This window comes from Aedes albopictus, chromosome 2, assembly GCF_035046485.1.
Source record: "Aedes albopictus strain Foshan chromosome 2, AalbF5, whole genome shotgun sequence".
In the NCBI taxonomy this organism is placed as follows: Eukaryota; Metazoa; Arthropoda; class Insecta; order Diptera; family Culicidae; genus Aedes; species Aedes albopictus.
In genome coordinates this window covers 474,033,532-474,050,805 of record NC_085137.1, presented here as the reverse complement: position 1 = coordinate 474,050,805, position 17,274 = coordinate 474,033,532, and the positions used below count along the sequence as shown (strand labels likewise).

The following is a 17,274-nucleotide window of genomic DNA, read 5'->3' as shown; positions in this document are numbered from 1 at the left end:
GGACTAATGATCACAGGAAATTCTGAAGAAATCCTTGAAGGGATTCTATGCAGGATTCTGGAGGAATTTCTAGAGGAGTCTTTGAAAATCCTTTAAAGATTCCGTCGAAGAACTATCGGAGAAATTTCTGGAATATTTTTGAAGTAATTTATGAAAAAGTTTATGATCAAATCTGTCGAAGAATTTCTGGAAGAATTTTATGACAAAGTCACTTGACAAACACAAAAGGAGTTTTTGACGGAATCCTTAGAGAAATAAGTAGATAAATTTTAGAAAAAAAATATTGCAAACATTTCTAGTGAAAGTCCTGTAGGAATCATCAAAGGAAGTTCAGGAGAAATAATAGCAAATTTTTTGGCGGAATCCTTGTAGAATCCAGGAGGAATATTCGACATAATTCTAGAATCCAGGGGAAAATCGGAGGAATTAAAACAAAATTTCAAGAAAAGTTGTAATAAACTGTACAATATTTCCAATATCCCAAAAATTTTCTGCAAAACTGTTGAGCATTCTAAAAATTCTTCAGTTTCTACCGTAAAAAAAAACAAAACAAAAGTCACAAATTGCTATCGACGAACAAACTTTTTCAAATACATGTGTTGATTTCAAAACCGTGCTCCGAAAACAATTAAAGTAGAACACTTTATGAATAACAGGTGGAAATCGAAGCTCGTCGTATTTGATAATATAGAAATTACTAAAGTTCGATTATCTTGCGACTTCCAATCTCTTAGAATGAATTAAATGCTGAATATAGTATTCTTCGATAATTTGAAAATATTTCTTACGTCAGAGCCAGCAAGTCTCGTTGGATAAATGTACGACTCGTGCTGAAAAAATCAATTTTTCGCAACTCGTCATATAAATAACTATTTCGATAGTGTTTATAATATTAAATTTTTAATAGTTTTTTTTGTTTGTTCCTTATTTATTTTTGCCCCCCCCCCTCGTACCTGATGAGAGGTCTCGGACATAAAAGAATAATATTTGCATCGGCCTAGGTATTATAACTTATTTAGTAACGAGTTTGATATCATAGCAAATTTTGCTCTCCGATTACTATCAATAACATATTAATATCAAAATTGGTTATGGAAATATTTTACCAATAACACAATATATTATGGTAATAACTTGAAAATAATCTATTTTATTAATCAGTTATTTTGCCCAAATAACACAGCTCCTTATGCTGTTGTTATTCCCTTCTGCTCGGGTTACGAGAAGTTAGAGCTGTCTACCGCCAATTTTATCATGTTTTTGAAACGATTGTATCACCCTATGAGATTTCGGTTGTGGTCAAGCCCGTGCATAAGGGAGGGGTTTTGGGGGTTAAACCCCCACCATTTCTGATGCTCCATACATTAGGTGCCCTCCTCCTTTTGCCGAAATTGAAAAAAAAAAACCTCCTATGGCGCCACTTCTGTGCACGGGCCTGGTTGTAGTATAAATCAACTATCCAATCCATACTAGCAGAATTCGATTAATGATACTGTTACTTCTTGTTTATATTCTCACTTCTAAGATAACGACTTTAATGGGACATAGCCTACATCCTTCCTTAGTATGTGTTAGTATTCTATGAGCCATTATTGGCACAAACTTATGACGCAGCTGGGGGCAAAGCTCTTCAAAGTTGGACAAACTGCAACTTTTTTCAGCCTAATGCTCTCCATTTCACGTGAATATGCTAAATTCAGATGAATTGCGTTGATTTCATCCGATTTTAATTGATTTGAGAGGCCTCGCTCCCCCAACTACGTAACAAGTAGGCACGTATGTAATTTCTTTGCCAATGAAATAGTTGCATTCGTACCGCCTGTAGCATATGCATGGTGTGATTCCAGAAAAGTGTGTCTTAAATGTAGATCACAAAGGCCTAAGAGATTATTGGAACCATCTTTTAGCACGAACTGCATTCCGCTGGTATATTCTCTCCAATGTAAATAAATATTAACAACTGAAACATGAGTTAAAAATAATAAAGTGGACAATACCGGGAGGTTTAGCAAGAATTCAATTGTTTATTTTTTAATATTTTTTTCATTCGAGAATTTTAATTTATGTTAATGCTACACACAGTTTTTCAATCATTTTTTCCCATTCTTCCTTTTCTCCAAGGCATCTCTGCAAAAAATATCAATAAATTCTTGATGGAATCTCTTGATAATTTCAAAAAATTTAAAAAAGCATCTCTGATTTACCCCTGAACGACTTCCAGGAGAAAGCCCTGGTCAAATACTGAAAAAAAAAATCATGGTGAAAGAATACCTTGAGGTAGACTGGAAGGATTTTGGAGAAATTTTTGGAAGAATCGGGCATGAGATCTTGATTGGACCACAGGGGTTACCGTTGTAGAAATCCCGAAAAGAACTTCCGGAGAATGGTCGGAGTGAATCTATAAATAAATTCTGGAAACAATGCTTGCAGTAATCGCCGAAGAAGTATCTGAAGCATTCAGGAGAGCTCTATGAATGGATCACGAAAAACCCCTTGATGAACGAAAATGGTGATCCGTGGAGAAATACCGAAAATCATTTCTGGTTAATTTTTGAGAAAATCTTTCAAGAAATCTCATGCGGTAATCATTGAACGAATCACTTGAGGAATCTTAAGAGTAATTTATGGGCGAATCCTGAACCAAATAATGGAGGGTTGCCGAGAAGAATCTTCGATGAAAAAACTGGAGGAATCTCTTCAGGTATCCGAGAGAATTTTAAAGAATACTCGATAGAATCTCAGGGAATACCAGGAGGCATCAAAGAGAAAATTCTGAAGAGAATCCTTAAAGAGTTCTTGGGATGAATCTTTGACAAAATTTAATGAAAAATTCAGAGTAAAAACCTGGAAGATTTTCAAGCAGGTATATCTGGATAAGGCTCCTGAATGAATCTCTGGCAAAATAATGAGGGCAATCCATAGCGAATCATTGAGAGGAATCTCTGGTAGGATTTTAGAGGGAATCCCTGAAGGATTCTTTAAAGAGTTTCCGGAAGAAATGTTGAAAATAATTAAAAAAAAAAAAAAAAATAGTGGAAAATCGACCGTCTTATTGACAAAACTGTCCCACTTCGGCTAGCTCTTCGTTCAGGATAGAAATATAAGCGGGGTGATACTATTTCATCCGGCATTTCGACCCTTGGTTTGGGCCAAACCAAGGTTCGAAACGTCGGATGAAATAGTAGTACCCCGCTCATAATTCTATTCTGACCGAAAAGCCAATCGGAGAGGAACAATCAAAATAAAAACTTTTTATAGTACAGCAGGATGGATCTTTTTTTTTGACAGGATGACTCCAAAACACGATCTCTTGGATGCTTGATTGATATTTTTTTTTTTGATGAAAATTAGGCCCATAAATTTTTTTAAAGTATACACAGATAAAAAATATGAGATTTACACGACATGTAAACTTCAGTTTAGTCATGTAAACTTACTTATATGATAGTTTACATGATATATCATGTAAATTTGTGTTATATGTCATGTAAACACACAGAGTCATGCTGAATTACATGACATATAATGGAAGTTTACATGATATTCTATGAGTTTTACATGATATGTCATGTAAACATCTGTGATATCCCACGCTCCAATCATGTGCATCATATGTCACAGAATTTTACACTCTTTTTTCGATCTGTGTAGAAAATCTTGTTTTTTTTTTCAATTTTGTATCACAGACATTCGAGTTTTCAAGCATGTTGTGAGGGAGTGTTCAACCTAGAGGAAGCGAAGGATTTCCTCTTTATTGCCGTCGAGCAGATACAGAATTTCCGTACCTCAAAAACTCTCACGACAATAACCATCAAGGTCAGTGGCCTCCTCCAAAAGGGACTGGTTACCCGAAGAGGATTAAGGTTGAACTTCTCTTCCAAAGGGACTGGTTACCCGAAGAGATCCACTCTGTGGCTAGTTCTAAAACAAAATTCTCCTCCAAAAGGGACTGGTTACCCGAAGAGAATTAGGTGGTTTCGGATATTTCAAAACAAAGAGTCTGACTTGACTCGTACTAGAATCTACCGCGAATGTTTTATTCATGGAACGGGGTCCCCTTATATACCCTTGTCCAGACCTCTCCAGACATTTTCGCACCCTCTTTTTAACATGTTTTTTTCCTGATCCTGTGGAAAACTATTCCATTTGTATATGTGCCGTCCAGAAAGTATGCTCATCCTTTTCACATCATTAATTTGCCATGATCGATCGAGATTCTAACTTGCATACATATAATCTTGCTATAAACCTTCCAAGCAAATCTTGCTTACAATTAATTTAGCCGAGTTGAGAATCTTTCAGCAATTAAGCCTCTGCAATAGATTAGAGTTTTCCTGGATTAACTCTTGGTGGTGAGCATGGATAGTTGCATACAATTGTAATCTTAGCGGTGCTTGTCTGGTTTAATAGGGGTTCACAATATTGCTTATTCATAATGCATATGTATAAGTGGCAAGTCTTTATCTGACTGCGCAATATCAAATTCGATCGCATAATTCATCTCACGCATGCGTATTACCGGAGATGCCTACATGAATCGATCTAATTTCTGTACTACCACACATCTAGAATTCTTGCATCATATGGACCATGAATGAACCTGAATATGAAAACGCGTAGTAAAGATCATGATTGATCCTGAATATGAAAACGTTTTCATTCAATATAACTTGATCATTCATTCCCTATAATATTCTGAATGTATGCGATCTGCGTATCATACGCTTAATAATTGACATTGACATTGATCTTGCGCTAGAGTTCCATTGCCAAGCATAACCGTAGTAGCATCAGGGAAGTGGAAAGCAAATGATTTGTTTATAAATATGTGCTCTGGACTAATCGTTTACTACGCGCGGTTTGTTCCGCGCTGGATCATGTGTTTATCCAAAACAGTCCCTTCCATAACGCTACGCGATCAAAGCATAATGGTGATAACGTTTGGTGGAACGTTAGCTCGTTTCCAATCGATTCAGATTGATTTTTGCACATTGGAATTTACACCGGTCTACATGAATTTGTGACCAACGCGATTCATCAAACGTTATTTTTACAATTATTATGTTCCTTATTATTATAAATCATTAAAATAGGAATATTTGTGTGGCACTTCTCTTGCCATTACTATAATCAAGTGAAGAGTGAGCGTCGAATATATTGTGCTTACAATAGATAAATGAGACTTTGACCAAACCATCGACGTGGCGACACATGTTTTAACAAAATTTTAACATGTTCAAATCACACATAATAAAGCTGGAGCATTTCTTATTCTTACTAGGGTATCGCGCCACTTGGGCGGTGGCTTCTATATTCGTCTGTTCCCCACTATAACTCAGTCAATTTTGAACCAATTGAATTGAAATGTTGTACACGGGTAGATACTATACCTATATCACCGCTTCCAAAAATTGTGTCAATTGGTTCAAATTTGACTGAATTATAGCGGAAAACAGACGAAAATAGAAACCACCGCCCAAGTGGCGCGATTCCCTATGAAATAACTGTATGCTGCGATATACATCATTTTGGAAAATATTTGAAACTTTTTTTTTATATTTTTGCCTTTCTCGTACACTAAGTGTACTGGAAAGGCTATATGTTCACTCCAAAAATGACTTTTTGATAGAAGGCTCGGAGGGTCGAGTCACATATAGCAATCAACTCAGTTCGACGAATTGAGGTGAAGTCTGTGTGTGTATGTGTGTGTACAAATAAACAAGTAAACCTCAACAGATTTCAATGACCGACGGTTCATTCGACGCGGATTCTGGTCCCATTGTTTCCTATTGAAAATGGTTCGGATCGGTCCAGCCGTTCCAGAGTTATGACCATTTAGGTGTTCCGGATAGGTATCCCAGGAAGGGGCCAGACATGAAAATGTTACAAACCCATGTATGCGACACATCAAACCGCGGCATTTTTGATAACCTGATGAACGGTAAGCAGTGCGGTGTCCCGCCGCAATTGGACAAAGAAAAAAGTGAACCAAACCCATGCATGCGACACATCAAATCGCGGCATTTCGATTACCTGATGAACGGTTAGCAGGAAAATAGTCTCAGACCACATATGAACCCGCAATGTTCCGGAACCGGTTCCGGGTGTCCCGCCGGAAGTGGACAAATATAAAAGGGAACCAAACTCATGCATGCGACGTATTGAATCGCGGCATTTTCGATTACCTGATGAACTTTTAGCAGGACAATAGTCTCAGGCCATATATGAAGCTTTTTCGATAACCTGATCAACGGTTATTACGAAAATAGGCTCAAACCACATTAGAAATTATCGGTAGTGTTCCGAAATCGGTTTCGAGTGTCCCGCCGGAAGTAGTCAAATATAAAAGTGAACCAATCCCACGCATGAAAAACATCAAATCACGGTTCTCTAAATAACCTGATGAACAGTAAGCAATAAAATAGTCTCAGACCATATCTGAACCGGTATTGTTCCGGAACCGGTCCTGGGTGTCCCGCCGGAGGTGTTCAAATGAAAAATTAAACCAAACCCACGCCTGCGTCATATCAAATCGTGGCTTTTTCGATAACCTGATAAATTATTAGTAAAAAATAGGCACAGACCACATAACTTACTACTGTGTAAATGTAAAAGTGAATAGCGGCTTTTTCGATAACCTGAAGAATGGTCAGCAAGAAAATAGTCTCAGCCTGCATCACGACTACCGGTAGTGTTCTGGAACCGGTTCTGAGTGTCCCGCCGGAGGTGGCCAAATATAAAAGTGAACAAAACCCATTCATACAACACATAAAATTGCGGTTATTTAGGTAACCTAATGAACAGTTAACAAGAACCGCTGGAAGTGGCAAAATGTAAAATTAAACCATCGAACCGCGGCGTGTTTGTAACCTTATGATCGGTTAGTAAGAAAAAAGGGTCAGACCATATTTTAGACTGCCAGTAGTTTTACAGAACCAGCGTTGGGTGCTTCATCGGAATTACAAAATACACAAAATGAATACAAGCGATAAATATGTATAAGAGCGCAAAATCTTAAAATTTAACAGTACACAGATTGAACAAAATACATACTATTAAACATATTTATCCAAATAAGGTTGTTATAACATATTTTGATTAATGTAGCTAAGTGTACATGTCATTCAGGGGGAGACTTGATCACTCGAGGATTACACACACATTAAGTGTACGAAAAATAAAATTCCATTTGAAAGCCTCTAATTGCTTGGAATTCTATCATATTCAATGATAAAATGCGTCAGATAATCTCAAGTCTCCCCAAATGAAGCATATTCTCAAGACTCCCCAAATGAAGCATATTCTTACAAATATAAGGAAGTCTTACAATTTGAAATTCACTACATCCATCAAAAACACAAGAAAACTTGAACAGAAAATGAATAGGAAGCTTCTGAAGTCATTTTCCCTATAATGATAGACTTGTTAGAGTCCCAAAATGGCTGCCACAATGGCCGACTTTGGGACCTACTCACGATTTCGAGGGCGCAAATCTCTTCATAAACAAAACCAGCGCACCTGATCTTTTTATTTTAAACTTATTACAAGTGAGCAAGAACAGAATAACGAAATTCACTGTTGTTTGAAGCTTACTTCTTGAGATTTGTGCGTCTGAAGTTCTGATGCACTGTTGAAGCGGGATATAAAGACGTTTGTCCTTAAATGAATCATGTGCTCAAAATTGGATCAAGTGTGACCCAGTTTTGTAAATTACATCATAAGACACGCCTCCATAAAAACGCAGTTTTGAAACTTTAAACACTCAATACCCGTCTGTTGCAATAGATGTTTACCTGCCATTTTGTGCGAAAATTGGATCTTGTTTTATGTTTTCCTTGAAGTTACCGGCAAATTAAGAAAAAGAGATCAAGTATAACCAGTCTCCCCTCTCAGTCTCATGACTTAGGAACACATTGACATACGTCGATGGAAACATCATAAGTACATATTCGACGAGAAAGGCACTATCACCACTAGGTGGATTATTTTGGGTTTTTTTTCCTGTATTAACGAGATTTTTAGCCTTAGGCTAGTTCATTTCTGGACCAGGGATACCATATATACAATACAGATTTATCTGTACTATACAGATTTTTGAACATCCGTACAGATTTCATTTTATATGAAATTCAGATTTTTGAGGAAGAGGGACTATTTTATCTTTGTATGGGATACAGATTTTTCACCCAAATTCTGTATGGGGTTTTTTAAAAGTGCGATACAGATTTTTCATAAAATCATCTGGCATCCCTGCTCGGGACCCTCGCTTTATTTCCCTTCCGAAGGAAGAACTCAGATTTGTGTGAGATTGTCGGGCGTGGGATTCGATCCCAGGTCCTCGGCGTTATAGTCACGTGCTTTAATTATCATACCAGGTCTGCCACACAGTTGTTTTAAACTATTTTGAAATCCAAAAATAATAATTTTTGCGTCGTCATTGCGAGTTAGTGTACGGGGGACAGTGATTTTTGCGAGCTATTGGTCGTGTGATGTGAATCGCGGTGGACCACACCAGTTAGTGGGCACTTGGATGGATATTTATCCGTGAGTTCGTTTGATTCAATTTGAATAATTAACAGTATGTGACTTATAAAATTAATCAATTGTCTCATTTATTTCTCCTGCAAATATTAAGAGGTTCTTTACGTTATGTGTCGCCTAAGTTCCCAATTCACTTTCGATTGATAATTTTTTTTTCCTTAACTTTCGCATTTACGAAATAATTTGAATAGTTTGTCGTCTTCGGTGTCGACATGTGACTTTGCCCCCAATCCTCTAACAAAAACTCCTCCCCGTGGCAGTAGTGGAGAAGTAGCGGTAATCTCGGTCACTAGTAGCAACGTGCATCATATTAACAATCTTTTCCTTCCTCGATAACCGTAAAAAAGTGGTCGGTGCCGTTATAGACTTAATAAAGTTTGGAACTCTTGAAGGTGCGAATTGAAAACGGTAATCTACTCTCAAGCTCCTTGTGCAGTTTTGATTGTTCTGGTCAATCACTGAGTAGCAACTAAGAATTGTACGGTCATTTATGCTCATGTTTATGCTCATCTTCAAGGTACAGTGTTGATTCTTCGTATTTTTTGGTACAGGAGATATACTTCAGCAACTCTTGAGAAAATCGTTTTTTACATTTCTGACGATATGTTCCTTGAATTTCTTCCCTAATATTCCACAGGTAGCTGGAAGAATTATCGATGGATTTATTTCTAATTGAATTGATTGCAGACGAAATTTATGGTAGATGACTTCGTCATCTTTTAAGATAATTAAAGATCTCTTTGAACTCGTCTTGTCTACTAATTCGTCAATGATCTAATTAACAATCTAAAACGTCTATTAATTGATTTTTTATTAGTGATTTTTATGATTATTTTGACTAGAGGGTCTTGCCCGGGATTTCCCGGGACAAAAATCCCGGGATATCCCGGGATCTGAAAAATCCCGAAACCCGGGATATTTTTCAGAAATTCCCGGGATTTCCCGAAAATAGAAAATGGCAATACTAAAACAAATCTTTTCCCTTTGAAATCTTCTTTTTGTCAATGTTTCCTTTTTTCCATCCAATTCTACGCTATCTGTCAGGTATAGTTTATTTCTACTTAAATCAAGTTTAGATGAAAGTCCAACTAATTAAACCAAATATTGTGGCTGAATTTATGTCATTCGTTTTTCATTTTTTTTACTTATTCGTTTATTTGGAAGGCTCGGGCGCCACATGGGCATAACTGAGCCGTTTGTTTTTACATTGATTTTACATTTTACAATTTATGTGGCGTTACATTACAATTATAATCAAACTGAATCAACAGACAGAATATCGGAATGTAAAATAAAATGATTTATTTTAAGCTATATTGTTCTGGTAGTATTCTTGGAATTTATAGCAATGTTCAACATTTTTACAATATGTGAAATATGTAAACTGTTGCTAATATTTTTAGATGTTTCTGGAGTTATCCCTTAAGAATACTGTGTTGTTATATAATATTCAACAGCCCTGATCAATTGCTTGCACATTTACGTTTAAATTATGAGGAAAATTCGCAGAATTTTCAAAAGAAAACGGATAAACAATCCCTAACCTCTGCAGGACTTTGACAATCTTTAAAATATTTGATGACGATTTCGTAAAGATATTCGTTGAGACATTTTGTTCTTAAGTCCAGGCGAAATTTTCTACGGAGCTCATTTCAACAATCACTAGAGATAATACAAGTGATAGTTTTGACAAAATTTCTAAGAGAAATCAGTAATTTATTTACAAGAAGGAACAGCACACCGTTCTTAGATCTTCAGCAGAAATTTCTGTGATGATTTATGGCGAAAAACAGAGCGATATCGAATTGCAAAAAAAAAAAAAAAATAAAGCGAATCGTACAATAAAATCGAAGAATATAATTTAATACCTTGTCATCCTGCCAAATAAATCGAAAAAAAAAGATCAATGGACTTTCGGGATAGAAATGTTGAAATGGAAATCATAAATAAATCTACGAAAGAATTTTATAAGGATTTTTTTGAAGATATTCATATCAGTTTAACAAGAAGTTTGTTGAGAGGGTCTGTCTTGAATTATTCAGGATTTTTTTCACAGTTTCTTCAATGTATTTCACCAAAAAAACTCATCGAAATTCTGAAATGTTAACATGAATGTATATCCACATATATTTGAAATAGTCACACATTTTCTTAAAGAAAAAAAAAAAAAACAAAATGCGAACAAATAATATCTTGAAAAATTGCCGTTTGAAATTTTCAAATCACCATTCTAACACTGCCATTTTAATTCCCTCATAAAATTCTCAAACAGAATTCATGCACGTCTCAGGGTGAATTATAAGGGATTACTCTAGAAATATCACCAAGTTCTGTCAAAAATTCCTTCGGATAAGTAAGGCAGAAGTTAACCTATAGCCCAAGTTAACCTATTGCGGAAGAAGATAAACTTTATTTGAAAATTTTCAAATACCTTTGAATGTCTCCAACTGCCTTCACACAATCAAATGTCTATGAAATATGTATTTTCTTTCAAATATAATGGTTATTAGTTGATCGAATTTAATTAAAAGTGCTTAAGAAATCGTTCCATTAACTTTTTCATCGTTTTTTAGAAAACTTAGATTTTTCCCGGGATCCCGGGAAATCCCGGGATTTGGAAAATAAAAATCCCGAATCCCGGGATTTTTTTCAGTCCGGGAAACAAGACCCTCTAATTTTGACCACTTTATGCGCAAATTTCAAAAGAAAAGCAGAAAGAAATAAAGGCGAGAAGAGCTAACAAAAAGTTACACTGGTTTACAAGAACGTTGTAAGAGGTGTAACATAAACCTTGGAACATCATCGTAATCTTCAATTTGAAAACCATTGAGTAACGAAGTTTCATCATTCGTCTCAATCCTACCAAAGTCCTACAGATCTTCATAATCCACCTCATCAGTGACTAGGCTCTAGGAGATAACCTTATTCCTTTCTTAGTTGCTTCTCAATCAGAAGATATCCCTCGCTATCGGAATCCATCATAACATTCATGAATTCATTGAACGCCTGGCCTCTGGCCCACAGACGTAAATACAACCATCATCGCCAGCCAAAACATAACCATTCGTTTGCGGGTTCGCTTCGATTCGGCCGGCAGCCACCCAACCGAGAGAGATGATCCTTCTTCATCCGTGACCCGCATCCTTCCCCGAAAACGGGAAACTTTTGCCGAACCGCCTCCCAAAAATAGAGCCAAGCATTTATTCAATCGCACTCACCTAATCCTGCCCGTTCGGTTGTGGCTACTGCTTGCCGGCTACGTCATCGTCCTTTACGGATACCCAGTCCACACTTGCGAGAGGTCTGTCGGGCGAGGGCGGAACAATACACTACACTACAAATCCACTGGATCCAGAGCACACGGGGCAAATAGCAATTCCAAACGATACACCGCAAAACAAAGCAATAACAACTCAATCTTCATCTGGTTTCTAGCACACGTACCAAGCGGAAGGATCCCACGGTCTCGGTGCATAAATTTTTCACAAACATTCCACTCACATCCAATTTTCCTTCTGGTTTTTCTTTGCTTTGGGGAAGGAGAAACCACACAATTTTCCCGCCCACAAAGTTCACTTTCGATGTGACATTCGATACGACAAACGATAACTGTCGTCTCTGGTGGTTGAAACGGTACGTCTCGGTACGGTACCGACGCCTGCCCGCGGAGTTTCACGCGTAAGCTCGTAAAAAGTTGCACCCTTTCGGGGTCTTACCCGGTCGCACTCGAGAGCTCGCGTGGAAGGAAATATTTTTCAACCGGAATTTTCATCACACACAATTTTCCGCCGTTGTTTCCCTCCTCGGTCTTTTATGGAAGTTCCGTGAAAACGGAACGCCGGCGGCGTCGAAGGTCGGTGGCTTGAAGCAGCAACGCCGAGAATGATGCTTCCATTGCTTCGTTCCGCCTAAAGTTATGATGAACTTGTTCCACCAAGTTTTGCTCTTTTGAAGCAAATCGTTTTATTTTCTTCTCTATTTAAGTTTGATTCACCGTTTCTAATGACTTCTTCTGGCTGGGTCCCGAGCACACCGACTGGCACCTTCTTCCACTTGGGTGAAAATGCGATTTGATCTGAATTGAATAATTTCCTGTTCACTCTTCAGTTGATGGGCGGCAGAAGGAGTAGCAATTTAGGCGAAATTGATTTTAGCTTCTGTCGCCGGCTGCTTCTGCTGAGTATTGCGAACCCACAAAACAAACTCTTCACATCATCACTCACTAGTCGGGGAACCACTTGGGACCAAGGCGACGACAGATGGCACACGTATTTGACTCCACGTCCCTCAAGGATCTTCCTCTCAAGCACCGAGATTGTCTTTTCCGCCTGAATGTAGCCTTCGTGGGTACATTTGGCGATGAGGCACGCCTGTAGTTATACTCTCATATGTACACAAACTTCGTCGTCCTCGCCGTTGTTGATGGCGACGAAGAAGACTACGCTACCGCCGCCGTCGAGGACACCGATGTACGTCATCTTCAACAAACGAGTATCACTCGTTCGCCTCGGCCCAGCTGCTGGGCCAAATCACTGCCAGCAGCCACTTTCCATCCTTGGGGAAATGCAACCCACAAAAAATCAACAACTTTCACATAGACACACAACAGCACACATTTCAAGGAGGACCCTCCGAAAGCACACGCCCGTCCCTAACGATATAGCGCACATAAGCAGACACTCTGATGGGTCTACGGAAAAGCAGGAAAAAAATGTTCCGATGATGATACTTTGATTAGTCCTGCCAAATTCAGTCCTCACCCAGAAGGAAAAGAATACTTTCAGGCGCCGTCGCCGCCCAATCCGAATTTAATAATCAACAATTCCTCACTGCCAAACGCATCCGTCAGACCCACTGTCACCAGTCCAATCCAGAAAACATCCCAAGAACTTCTTCGTGTCCTTTCCAGAGCACAATAGCAGCCTCCGGAAGTGAAGTAAGTCCCAAGCTAGAACAATCCGCGAGCGTGAACCGTGCGATGCCTGCGAACGCATCGAAAGCAACACCCTTACTAACCAGTGCCGTTCGATGGAATCCGTTGCGAGCACAGGAAAATCATGGAAACTTGGGATACACCATCTGACTGGCTGGCTGGCTGGCTGGCTGGAGTGTGTCTCGCAAGAAAAAATCAAACGTGTGTCTTATCGGTCGATGTGTTGCACGCGCGACCCATATTGGAGAAGATCTGCGTGCGAGAAGAGAGTGGGTAAGCGGAAAGCACTCTCTGTTTCTACTTGACTCCCTTGTAAATTCAATGGTTGCTGATAAGAAGAGTTTGATGGTTCTCTCGCGACTGTGCTTTGGATCTCTTTGATTCACAGTGGAAACTGTTTGGAAAACCGAATGGACCGAATGCTGTGCTATTATCTTTTGGGTGGATTCTGTGAGCAGATGAGAATTAAGAGCACAGCACGTGAGAGATCTTCCGAGAGCAAGAGTGAGAGTGCGTTCAAAAGTAGAATCACAACACTGACTGCTGTTGTAAAAATGGTTTGGCATAGGACCAGATCGAATTGTCAGCTGTGGTGAATTGGTGCGGTACCCGAAGAAAAGTTTTGGTTTTGTAAACTGTTGATAACAAGGTTTTCAATATGTAAAACGAACAATATCGAATAAGGTTAGTGAGCATTAGAAAAAAACATAAAAATACAAAGGCGAAAGAAAATAAAATTAAAAGAAAGCCAAGAAAACAGGGAATGATGAGAACATAAGAGAAAAAGAAACTAAGTTAAAAACAAGAAACAGGTATGGAAGATGAGTTACAAGAAATAAAAATGCGATGAATTCAAAACGAGAAAAACAATAGATATCATAAAAATAGAAAGCATAAGGGTCATTCCATATGAAGTGACCGAGAAAATGTGAAAACTTGCAACCGACAATCAAAAAAATCCAAATTTTGGTGCCGATCGGATCACCCCTCGGCCCGTGGCAGCACCCCTCGTTTTGGCCGATATGAAAATTATCCTCTCTTTCTTTTATTTTTATCATTGAAACGATTGCACCTACACATTTTCGACCTTCGGCTTTTTTAAAGGAAATCGTTCAGGGAATCCAGAAAAAATATTATTTTTTGGTACAGTGTTGCCAGATATCATATTTTTCAATTTTAAAACTAAAAATCAATTTTTCTCAAAATACGTATATTTTGATTTTAAAAATTTTGATTCCATCGTGTTTATCAGACGTTTTTCTATCGAAAAAGCTTAACTCCCCAAAGTAATTTGCGTCGTTCCTAAGATATAGCGTTTTTAAGAAAAAATATTCATTTTTTCATATAAAGTATCATATAAAATCAGGTGCAGTTTATGAATTTCGCAAAAAAAATTGTTCGATGCCATACAAAGACGTTTTGTGTTGATTTGAAAAATATCAAAAAGGATTTGAAAAAATGTTACAGTGTTGCCAGTTTATCAATTATGAGTCTATCGTAATGGACTAGCATAACCTGTTGAACTAAAAATATGTATCTGAGATTGAGATCATCAATTCTAAACAAATTTCATATATTTTAACATTATCTGAACAGAAGTGCTGCCAAATATGTAATATTTATTGTAGAAATCTTAATTTTACTAGAACATTAGTATAAAATCTAATTAACAAGCCAAAAGTATTTTTTTATTTAGGTTTAGTATATTTGGCAACATCGACGTAAAATATATTCAGGAAAACATTTGATGAGTGTATTTATAAGCAACAGTGCTGAAAATGTAATTTCGATATAACTACATTCAATGACCCACAGCTAATTTCAGAAGCTGAACCTGATAATATGGAATATGATAAAATATAAAGTATGATATCCTTTGGAATTAGATAATATTAGATACTACGCATCGTCGCGCAACTGGTAGCTCAGACTTCAGTATTTTTAGCTTATATTCGAAGGTCCAACTCCTTATAAAAATCCCTGTAAAAATATCTTGATTGATTTTTACGGCAGTGTTGCCAAGTATGCTAGTATTTAGCGGAAACGCAAACAATAGGTGCGGGTATTGCGTTTACTCTTTCTGGATTGCCGAATAATAGATCATGTCTTTTATTGTCCCAGGCAGAGAAGTGAAGAACAGTGTTGGGTATTGTGTTGTCTATTGATGTGATTGCATATGGTATGAGTTTTTGTTTGTTCTTCGCGGCGAAGAATGAACAAAAATTTCTGAGTGAAATTGATTAGTGGCGTTTGCTCCCTAGAGCCTACTTTTCTTAGGCTTTTTTTGCATGGAAAAGAGATCGGTTGTACGCGAATGTTAATTCCGATACACTCAAACCTCCATTTAGGTAGGATCCATTTAGGTAAAATCTATTTAGGTCCCTCCATTTAGGTAACGTTACCTAAATAGAATTTGGTAGTGTTCAGAACAGTTGGAGTACTTAAGATTGATGACGTCATACCCGACATTTACCTATCATTCACCTGTTTTTATTTTGGCCTCCAAACCCAACATAGACCCAACAGTTGTTCGATGTTGGTCCAACAGTGGCCCAACATACGATAAAAATTTACCCGACATTGACCCGACATTCAACAATTTTTCAGTCTGGCGGAATAAACTTCTTTGCAACCTTGTACTCCATTTAGGTAATGAACTGAATCCATTTAGGTAATGAATCCATTTAGGTAAAAATTCTATTTAGGCAGTCCCGACCCATTACCTAAATGGAGGTTTTGGTGTAAATCAAACCGATTGTTCGATCAATTATAGATGACTCCCAGATCGACAATGTATAGTATCATATTAATTATCGGTATATTCGCCTCACTCCATTCATATTCACTCCTTTTTGCTGAATCGAATCGAGTAGATGCAGCAAACGGATTGTCGTGATCAAGCACGTAACCCCATCACCAGTGGAAAGCCATGCGCAAGTTGCTTGACATGGATATTCGTTGCCGTTCGTCGCAGTTTTGATCGCAAGCGAATGAATGAATGGCGAATGGTGAAAAATGCTGGTGAGTGATCGAAGTGGCTGCTGTCGTCGCTGATAAGCAAACACACAAACTAAAGCGACAATCGTTCGCTGCGATTAACCATGGAGTAGCATTTATGAATAGTGTTGCCATCTATGCTCATTAGACTGGGTCAACAAAGTCGATTTTTCGGAACAAAGCTTTTTCGATTCATTTTAGCGTCCAAAGCAACTGTGCAAAATTTGGGAGCGATTGGTTGCTTCCCCGTATTCCGCTTTGTGATTGAAATTTGTATGGAATTTAGTATGGGGAAACGTGCTTTTTTACCTTTTTCTCATAAATTGAATTTTTTTTGTCTAAAACGATCTAACCAATGACGATAAAGTATAGCCTAGGATATGCCGAAAAACTTTGCCGAAGACCGCAAAGTGATCCGACACTAGTGAAAAAAGTTATAACGTACAGATTGCCCAGTGGTGCTTAACATTTAACATGTAAAGGAATAACATCAATAATAAAATCTAAATTTTTGGCCTAAGTTACCAGGCGAATAACTTTTTTCACAAGCATCGGGTCACTTTGCGGTCTTCGGCAAAGTTTTTCAGCATATCCTAGGCTATACTTTAACGTTATCAGTAACATGGTATTAGAGAAAAGAATTCAATTTATGAGTAAAATGCAAAAAAGTACGTTTTCCCATACTAACTTTCATACAAATTTCAATCGCAATGCGGAATACGGGGACGCAACCAATCGCTCCCAAATTTTGCACAGTTGTTTTGGACGCTAATATAGGTTGAACAAGTTTTGTTCCGGATTGA

The 17,274-nt window shown here is 37.8% G+C and overlaps 1 protein-coding gene across 1 annotated transcript in view; it reads right to left on the bottom strand.

Moving 5' to 3' along the window:
- Positions 1-13,745, bottom strand: part of LOC109622842 (5-hydroxytryptamine receptor-like) — a 668,994-nt gene extending 655,249 nt beyond the window's left edge. The window contains exon 1 of the mRNA XM_029870762.2: positions 11,760-13,745. The gene's annotated coding sequence lies outside the window, so the exon portion shown is untranslated. The remainder of the gene's footprint in view (positions 1-11,759) is intronic.
- Positions 13,746-17,274: the final 3,529 nt, after the last annotated feature.